Genomic DNA, 8784 nt, shown 5'->3' with positions numbered 1-8784 from the left:
TCCCTGCCCCTCTCCCTCCTTCCCTCATCCCTGCCCTGGGTCCCCAGGGATGCTGCCCCAGGAATGGGTTACACCTTCTCCTTATTTCTGAGAGCTGGGGCTGTGGCTGGGTGCAAAGGGAGGAGAGAGCAAAGCACAAACCTCAGGGGTGTCTGAGCCTGCAGGGAGCCAGGATTGCTGCTGGAGCTCTCTCTGAGCCCACATTTCTGTGTCCTTTAGTCTTTTTTCCTCTCTCACAAACCAGGAGCTCTATGGCCACTCAGGAAATTAGCTTACTTATTGATCTTCCTGAGGGCCCAGGGATGTAATTCTGTCTTTATTACATCAGATTTTAGAAGATATTTTTGAACAGTGGCAAAAGCATAAAAAGCAGAGGGGACAACGCTCACCAAAAAAAAAAACCCAAAAAAACGCAGCAGCAACCTTATGTCTCATGTTTGTGGGGCTGATGAAATCAGTTTGTGTGCATGGGGAAGAGAGGGAAGATTTTAGCAACTTGTGTACTTTAGGAAATTTATATCAGAAATTTATATCAGAAATCTTAATATTAGATTTATTTATAATCTTCAAATTTTCCTTATTTTAGGTCACAGAGAGAAGTTTGGGGTTTATTGTGCAGCTTTTTATTTCCACCACATATTTTCAGAGCTACTTATCTTTCTCATTCCCCTTTGTAGCCTAAAACTTGGCTTGGCAGCTCCTGAGGTTTTCCATGGAATTGCTTAAGGTGTTCCCATAACAGCCTGCACTGATTTCCATACAGCAAATGTTCTCCTCTTTCCCAAAGAACACCCTGGAATGTGTGACTTCCACAAGCAGCCTCAGCAAAAATGTGCCCTGGATCTCCAGTGATCAAATCTAAACCAGCTCAGGCAGATCAATTCTGTTCTAGCATGAGAACACGAGTAATGCTCATTTCTTCATTCCAATTTATGCTTTGGATTTTCCCCTCAGCCTTCCAGTATCCACTAGTGAGAATTTCTAATATATAGGACAAATGTTCATCCATACACAGGCACATGATTTTTCTGGGACAGCTTTGCTAACATGCTCTTAGAAGTAACTACTTGTCATTTAAACTCGATTTGATGAGTTAGAAGTGAGAGAAGCAGTTCATAAAAATTATTTCTTTCTGACTTCCACAAAAACTCAGGCAATTGTTTAATCACATTAAAAAATCAAGGCAGTTAAAACTAAATTTTCTTGGGGATTTTGCTTTCAAGACTTATTCCAGGTTTCTTACAGAACATTCTTCTATATACAGGAACTGAAGTCAGACCTGGCTCCAAAAATGGTGGCACCAAAAAACATTTAATCGCTGTCATCCTGCAGCAATTAAAATTCACTTTGACAGGACAGAAAATGTTGATGAGGCTCCCAAGAAATGAGAGTACAAGACACAGTGCTGATGGTGAATTGAATTTTTATTTTTTCCTGATTAAAGCAGGAGCAAGCATGAGTCCTACATTCCCAACAGGTAAAGGATTCCAGCCTTATTATAATGTGCCTTCAATGTGAAGCTGTCAGATCTGCAGAGTGAGAAAAAGCAGAAGATAGTCTGTCACCCTGGCATTTCTGTTTCCACATTTTCCTTATCACCAAGCAAAGAATGCATTTTTTCATTTACACCTACCTGTACCTTTATGCAGCACAAGCAGCCTTTCATGCATTTCAGAGGAGTGAGATGTCATGCTAATGATATGTTTCTTTTTCTGCGTTTTGAAGGGCAATTTAAATTGTCTCCCTGATGCTGGATTTGCATTAGTGATGCTGAAACGTGTGCACGTGAGTGCTGTAAATGGATACAGTGGAGGAGTGCAGGTATTTCTTTCCTCAAGACTGATTTTTTTTCCCCTTATTGAAATACAAATTGCCATGTCTGTTTAAAGCTGAAGTGTGGGGTGTTCTTATTAGCACCTCTAGCCTGAAGCCTTTTCATGTTCAAATGAATGTTAAGTGTTACCAGGATTACACATTAGACACTTTAAAAGAATGGGCTGAGGAGCTCATTTCAGCTGTTTATTGTTCATTCCAGGGTATATTAACTAAGCTCATTTAAAAATCATATTTCCTCATCTCCTGATGTTTTGGAAGAGAAATAAGAAAAGGCAGATAAAATTTAGGCCTTGTGTCAGCTTACATCGATTATCCTGCATTTTGATCTTGCATTTCTCCTAAATTGGCTAAATAGTTAAAGAATAAGGGAGCAGGAATGACTACTGCATTGAAGGCCTTCTGTTTTTTCTTTTTATTGATACCATCCCCTGGCTGTAGAAAAGAGACTGTCTGCAAAGAGACATTTGATGTTGACTGGCAGCTCTATAGATCTTTTAAGCATATGTTCAAGTACTAAGAAAGTTTTTCTCTTCTCAGAACACACAGAGTGCAGCTTTAGAAGAGAATATTCTGAAAGTGCATTCAGCATGTGATTTGGTGGCCAGCAGCAGTTCCTGGACTGACTATTTGGTGAAATGCTTCCAAGAAAGCTTTCAAATGTGCAACAGCTCCAAGCATTGTATGGATGTGTCCCCCCCATACAGGTCAGAGGATGCTGTGGCTGCAGGAGTCCCTAAAAATGCCAGGTTGCTTAAAATTTTTGGATGCAGCATATCATCATGACCCTGTGATTTAAACAATCTTTGAATAGCAGGGCTCCTTCAGGGGTGTCAGGATTCAGAGCACTGGGAGGGGCTGCTGCTGCCCCAGCTGCATGAGGGGCAGTGAGAGGCTGTGACACAGGAGAGGCTTCCACACTCCCTGTCCTCCCAAATCTGGGAAATCAGCTCACTGGAAAGGAGCTACAAGGTGTGCAGGACTGTCACATTGAGGAAAAAGGTTCTCTGGGATGCAAGATCCTAAAACATCTGCTTTCACCCAGAACAGAAGAGATTTTGGACAAGGGGAAGCAAGGAAAAAAGGAAAGGGGAAAACTGCCTCCTAATACTTGATTTGAAGAGCAAGCCTTGGGTTCAAACCTTGGGCAGAGGTTCAAGTCAGTTCTTTATCTAGACCAGTTCACCTAATCCTGGTTATCAGCCTTCTCCTCTCCTGTAGGCAGGAGCTGCTGTATAGCCAAAGGGAAGAAACTTCCCAGTGAAGAAATACCAGGGAACTTGCCTCAGCTAGCTGCAGGAGTTGAAAGAATTTTCCCCTCTAATTCAGATTTCAGATACTTCTCACTGAAGCGTTTTTGGTTGGGGTTTTTTTGTTTGTTTGTTTTTTGGGGTTTCTTTCCTTTATTTATTTATTTAAGAAAATTTATTAATATGCCTCTCTCAGTTTTGATGGGACTCTTTAGTCTTCAGCTGTGCACCCTCCAGGCTCTCAGCTTTCCCAGTTCCTTGTCTGCCAGCAGGACTGCCCCAGCCTGTGCTGAGCACTCTGTGAATTCTGTGCAAAGTGCCTTCGAGGTTTTAGTGACCCTGCAATTTACTCCTAGGCTGTGGTAAACTCTCATTTGTATAATTCATGGAAACTACTGAATGAAAAGGGCACTTTGGAATATTGTTTCCAGTACAGCAGCCTGCCCTGACTAAAACAATGGGGGTAAAATGAAGCATTTCTAGAAGAACTGGCCATCTGTCCAAACACTGCTCAGCTCCTTGTCCGAAGGCTATTTTATGGAATTTGGTGGTGAAGTGTTTGTCTGTGCACCTGTGGCTGCACACAAGGACACTTTTTCTTCCTTAGATAAATATTTATACAGGAGATACTTGCACTTAATACTGCTTGTTTTCCTTTTGCTCTAGTGAAAATATTACTGTTAGAATAGAGCAGGAGAGGAATATCTGCAGCTCCTCTGCACAGAGCAGCTCCATCTGCTCCTGGAGGCTGAACATGTTTCCCTGATGATTCACTGTGGAGCTCCTGTGACAGCAGCAGTGCAGAGGAGCCCCTGGCAGGAGCTGCTGGCACAGAGTCTCCCTGGGAGGGGCTCAGGGACTGGGCAGCACCAGGATTTTGCCTCTTTCCTTCCTGGGGAGGTCAAGCACAGCAGCCCTGGGCCCTCATCCAGCACTTAAAACCCTTGATGGATCTGACAGAGCTGGAATTCTTGGATGTCAAACATATTTGAGTCCTGAAAATTCTGTGATGTCACAGCCCTCTGCTTACCTGGGCAGTCAAAGATGGGAGCTGCAGTGGCAGGGCTTGGGTCAGGCCCCTGGATCCCTGCACCCTCTCACTCCAGCTGAGAGCTGCTGGTAGCAGTTTTACAGAGCCCTGACCGGGGTCTGCCCCTCACTGGTTCTTCCTTCAGTGCTGCCACAGTGGGGAAAATTAGAAGTGAAAAATAAAATTTAAAAAATCTTTATTCCCTTTGGCTCAATTACAGAAACCTTATCAGATCCCTTCTAGGGATAATGGGCTCATCCTTAGAGCAGAAGGGTGTAGATGGAGTTTGGTCTGCTTTGTTATGAGAGATGACAACAACAAAGTGAAATTTGGATAAATGTCAGTTCACTGTTTTAAAAACAGATTGCTGAACTAAGAGAAAAAGCTATGCTAGAAGAAACTTAAAATTCTGTGGTCTGGGGTGGTTTTGTGCACTTTAGAGAGCTCTGTCTTGTTTTCAGTTTCTCTGTGTGATTTATGAGGTCACAGAACTGCTTTTCTTTATTTGGTGAATTTGGTGATTCTCTGAAAAACTACTGATTGTAATGAAAATAATTTAAGTTCTTTTTATTGTAGTGCAGTGATAATTCTTAGAAATGCAAAATATTACAAAATGCACACCTTACAGTATAATAGATATCCTAGCAATAAAGCAGCCCCTGTTCCATTATAAGGTACCAATGTTAAGTGATTGTTTCCTTTATGCTGCCTGAATTTCTAACTCTTTGTTAGAAACCTGTTTAAGTAAAATCAACAAATGCAGTTTGCTCCAAATATGTAATCTGCTGTTCCCTGGTGCTTGTAAGCAATCCTTAATCTTCTTTTTTCTCTTGCTGTCATCTCCAAGGGCTCTTCCTGCAATGATTAGAAGCCTTCTTCACCTTTGGGAATGGCTCAGAATCACAAACAATATATTCAGATGAAAGGGAAATTCTTGACCAGCCTGTCCTGGCAGCTCTTTGATCTCCTTGGGGCCGGAGCATCTTCCAGCCACCCCCTTGGGAAGGGGAACAAGTGAAACATTGTCCTGGGGGGCACAGAGGTCTGCATACCTCACTTAGGCAGGAAAACACCCATCCCCTCCTGTGTGCTGGGCTCGATAGAAAACTGGGAATTTTTCAGGAAGAAAAAGAAAACAACAACATGCTGTTAATGAACTGGCCAGTCAGTCCCAGGCCATGGTGGGTAGGGCACCCACAGGTGAGTGTGCAGAACTTCTAGAGATTTCTTTGGCAAGGAAAACACTGGTTTTCTTGAATGAGACTATCAGAAAACAGAACAGTCAGAGTTTAACTGGAGGTGGCAACAAACAGCAAAATGATGGGAAGGCTTGAGCACGAGGTGGTGTTTGGCTTTAATTTAGAAACTTGCTGTGTATGCAAGTTTAGATTTAGTAAGGAACTGAGAATTGTCATTTGAAAGCATAGCAGAAGCTCCTGGTGGTCAACCTGCCCAAAATAAAAAGTTCTGATGGTTCAGATGATGCTGAATTCATGCTGTGACACCCTCTCTGTTCAGTGATTCTGAAGTATTTTCTGAAGAATTTTATGGCGGTTTCTATGTTTAAGATGTGTGATGTGCAAGAAGGACATAGACATGATTTCACTTGATAGCTGGTGCCAGCACTAAGATCTGGGGCTTTGTTAAATCCTCCCAAATTTGAAAACCTTCAAATTATTGGACATTAAATTTAAGGCTGATTGATATGGCCAATTTCACAGAGAAAGCTCAGGGTGAGTGGGCAGTAGAACATGAATTCTGGCTCCAGGATCCTCATCTCAAATTCCAGTCTATATTGCTTTAAGACTTGCAGTTATGACAATTTAAAATTACAACTGGCTGAATGCACGAACCAAACAGACCTGTCAAAGGCATCAGAGGTAATTTGCCATCTTCTTTTTCTGTTGTCTCCTCTAGCATGACAAAAAGATAGTTTTGTTCTCTGTACTGACTCTGCTCTGCAGCTTCTCACTCTTGCCTTGGTTCAAGGGAGGCAGAATTCTTGTTTTCCCCTAAACCCACCCAGCCTTTTGATAGGGGCCCTCTGATTTCTCTACATTGTGAAGTGCTGGTTAAGCTGATAATGAACAAATAAAAATTTAAGTGGAATGAATACATGCTGATAGACAGATAAATCTTTTTCTTGGATTTTTGCATACTTAAGGATCTGGCCTCGCTCCCATTCCATCGAGGGCAGATGAGATGCCTGTGAGATTAGTCCCATATTAATGACTACAGAACGTTATGTCATAGAGGAGTATAACAAAAGATTGTGTCATATAGGTACTAAAAAACCCCAGTTACCTTCCTAAGGCAGTGCTTCAAAACCTGTTGGTTCAGCAGATCTTAAACTCACATCAACAACTTTTTATGCTCTTTAAACCATTTGCATTACTGAAATGCTGATTGATTTCTGCTGTGTTACGTCCAATCTACGACCTGCTGAAAATATCCTGTGATATTGTTTTCCCCCTGCTTCTTTTGAAGCAGTTACAAAATGTAGAGATGAAATAAGATACTGTAAAATGCAATTTCGATGGATTCTGCCTGATCCACAGGTAATGAAAGGGATGCTGTTTGTGGGCTCTGGGGAGATGGAGATGTTTGGGCCCTGTGTCTGACAGTTTGTAAGCAATACCCAAAGCATCGAATGCCCAAAGCCAGTCAGGAATGACTCAGGGCGTTCTCCCAGCAGATGTCCTAAAGCAGAATGGTTTTGTCTGAATTTGTGTGTAAGTTCTTATGTGCACTTAGGCACACAAGGAGCAGACTGAATTCTAGAAAGGCTTCAGCATACAGTTCTATCTGAGATTAGAGCTCATGATGGATGTCCTCAGAATGTCGATATCAGGTTACTCCCTCCATCCATCACAGCGTGCTTGCAACTACTTTGAAAATGAAGGTCAACGAATTAAAATGACAAACAGGGGGTAAACAAGTCTTGGAGCTTAAGCTGCCTTAGAGCTGGGGAGGTGAGAGGCACCAGCCCTGGGCTGGGATGCTCTGTGCTGTTCCAGAGCCAGGGCCCTGCTGTGCTGGCCCTGTCCTGCCCACCAACACCAGCAGGGAACCAGGCTGTGAACGGGAACCTGCGGCTCCTCTGCTCAGCCTCAGACCCATGGACTAAACATCTCACTGGAGAACTGAGGGGCTCCAATGGTTGCAAACCTTTGGACCACTATTCAAAACTGTCCAGAATATGTTTTGAAATACTAAGACATTTAATTTTTGCCATAAATTCTCAAATACTGTTTACCTCCTTTGTTCATCCAAACAGCTGCTGGCAACTGCCATCATCTCCTGCAACGTTGATATTAGCAAGAAATAATTGAATTTCTTGTCTTTTACTACATAATTGCAACAACAACAAAAAAAAGCCCCAACACCCTACCTTAAAGGGAGGGGGAGGGCAAGGAAAGGTGCATAATTGAAGAGACAATCCCTGTCTCACACATGTAGTGACAAGCTTTATGTGATTTTTATTGCAATAATTACTGTATCCTGCTGATCAAGAATAATTATCATCACCATAGCAACTTCATATGGAAAGAGTGATTGGGGGTGGGACAGAGTGGAATGGCTCCTTGAGAGCAGCTTTATTTGCTCATTTGGGATGTTCCTGTGCCTCTCTTTGGGTCTCGACATATGAATGCAAATCCTCCACGTTTGTTTTGGCTCCTGCATCCAGCAGGGAAATGGGGGGGTGTTGCATCAGCATGAAAGCCCCAGAGTTGTGGCTGCACTTTAATTCAGGTCCTGCTTTGGCTGAGAGCTGGGAAGCAGAGCCTGGAGCCCCTGAGCTCAGAGAATGTTTTGAATGATTTCTGTTTTGAAACCCTCTCTCCTCAGGATTTCTTGCAAAATTCATTGCTTGTTGATTTTTTTTTTTTTTTTAATTTCTTCTTTCAGCAGCATTTCACCTGTGCAGAGGTGATGCTGTTTCAAAGGCACCTTTCAGATTATTTTTAAATGAAAAATAACATTTTGAGGAATACCAGGTGGCCTGGACATTTGTGAACACATAGAGTAGCCATTTTAATGGTTTGAGTAGATGATGAAAACAACTCATAAAGTGAAGATTATGCTATATGAGTTCATAAAGAGGACTTATGATATTCCAAAACATCAATATATCTTGACCAAAGTTTCCAAATTCCTCCCACCAAGAGTTAAGGTAGCAGTAGCACAGACCCAGTGCTTTAGAGGAACCAGAAGAACAGATCTAAGGTATGTGGCAAGTTTGCAGCATGGTGCTAAAACTTTCCAGTCCTGAGGGTACAGTCAGTTGGACTTGTTCCCTTTGGCATTGCCAAAATAATGACTGTGAGGCAGGGCTGAGCTGAGGACAGGGGCTGGCATCCTGAAAATCTGAATTCCAGTACTTTGTCCACGAATTCCAGGTCTCTGATGCTTCCTTGGTGGTGCCACACTGGATGCTGAGCGGTTTGGTGGTGCTGGAGAAGGAGTTTTCTCCCTCTTTCCTTCTTCCATGGAGATTTCCCCTCCCAGTGCCAGATTCACTTGGGGTGGTTATGATGGTCAGTCTTGTGGGTGGGTGAGGAATGCTTTCATCCTGCCAGTCTGCAATGTGGAGGGTCTGTAATGAATATCTTGGTGAGTGGATTTGTCACAGGAGGAGTGATATCCCTGTCCCTCAGGGCTGCTGGGGCT

The 8784-nt window shown here is 42.8% G+C and overlaps 1 long non-coding RNA gene across 1 annotated transcript in view; it reads right to left on the bottom strand.

Annotated features, from left to right (window-relative positions):
- Nucleotides 1-1495: 1495 nt before the first annotated feature.
- The window catches only part of LOC143695005 (uncharacterized), a 34218-nt gene continuing 26929 nt past the window's right edge, over nucleotides 1496-8784 (bottom strand). Inside the window, exon 4 of the long non-coding RNA XR_013183874.1 lies at nucleotides 1496-1529. This is a non-coding gene — a long non-coding RNA (uncharacterized LOC143695005). The remainder of the gene's footprint in view (nucleotides 1530-8784) is intronic.

Source organism: Agelaius phoeniceus, chromosome 11, assembly GCF_051311805.1.
Source record: "Agelaius phoeniceus isolate bAgePho1 chromosome 11, bAgePho1.hap1, whole genome shotgun sequence".
In the NCBI taxonomy this organism is placed as follows: Eukaryota; Metazoa; Chordata; class Aves; order Passeriformes; family Icteridae; genus Agelaius; species Agelaius phoeniceus.
This window is presented reverse-complemented; position numbering and strand designations above follow the sequence as displayed.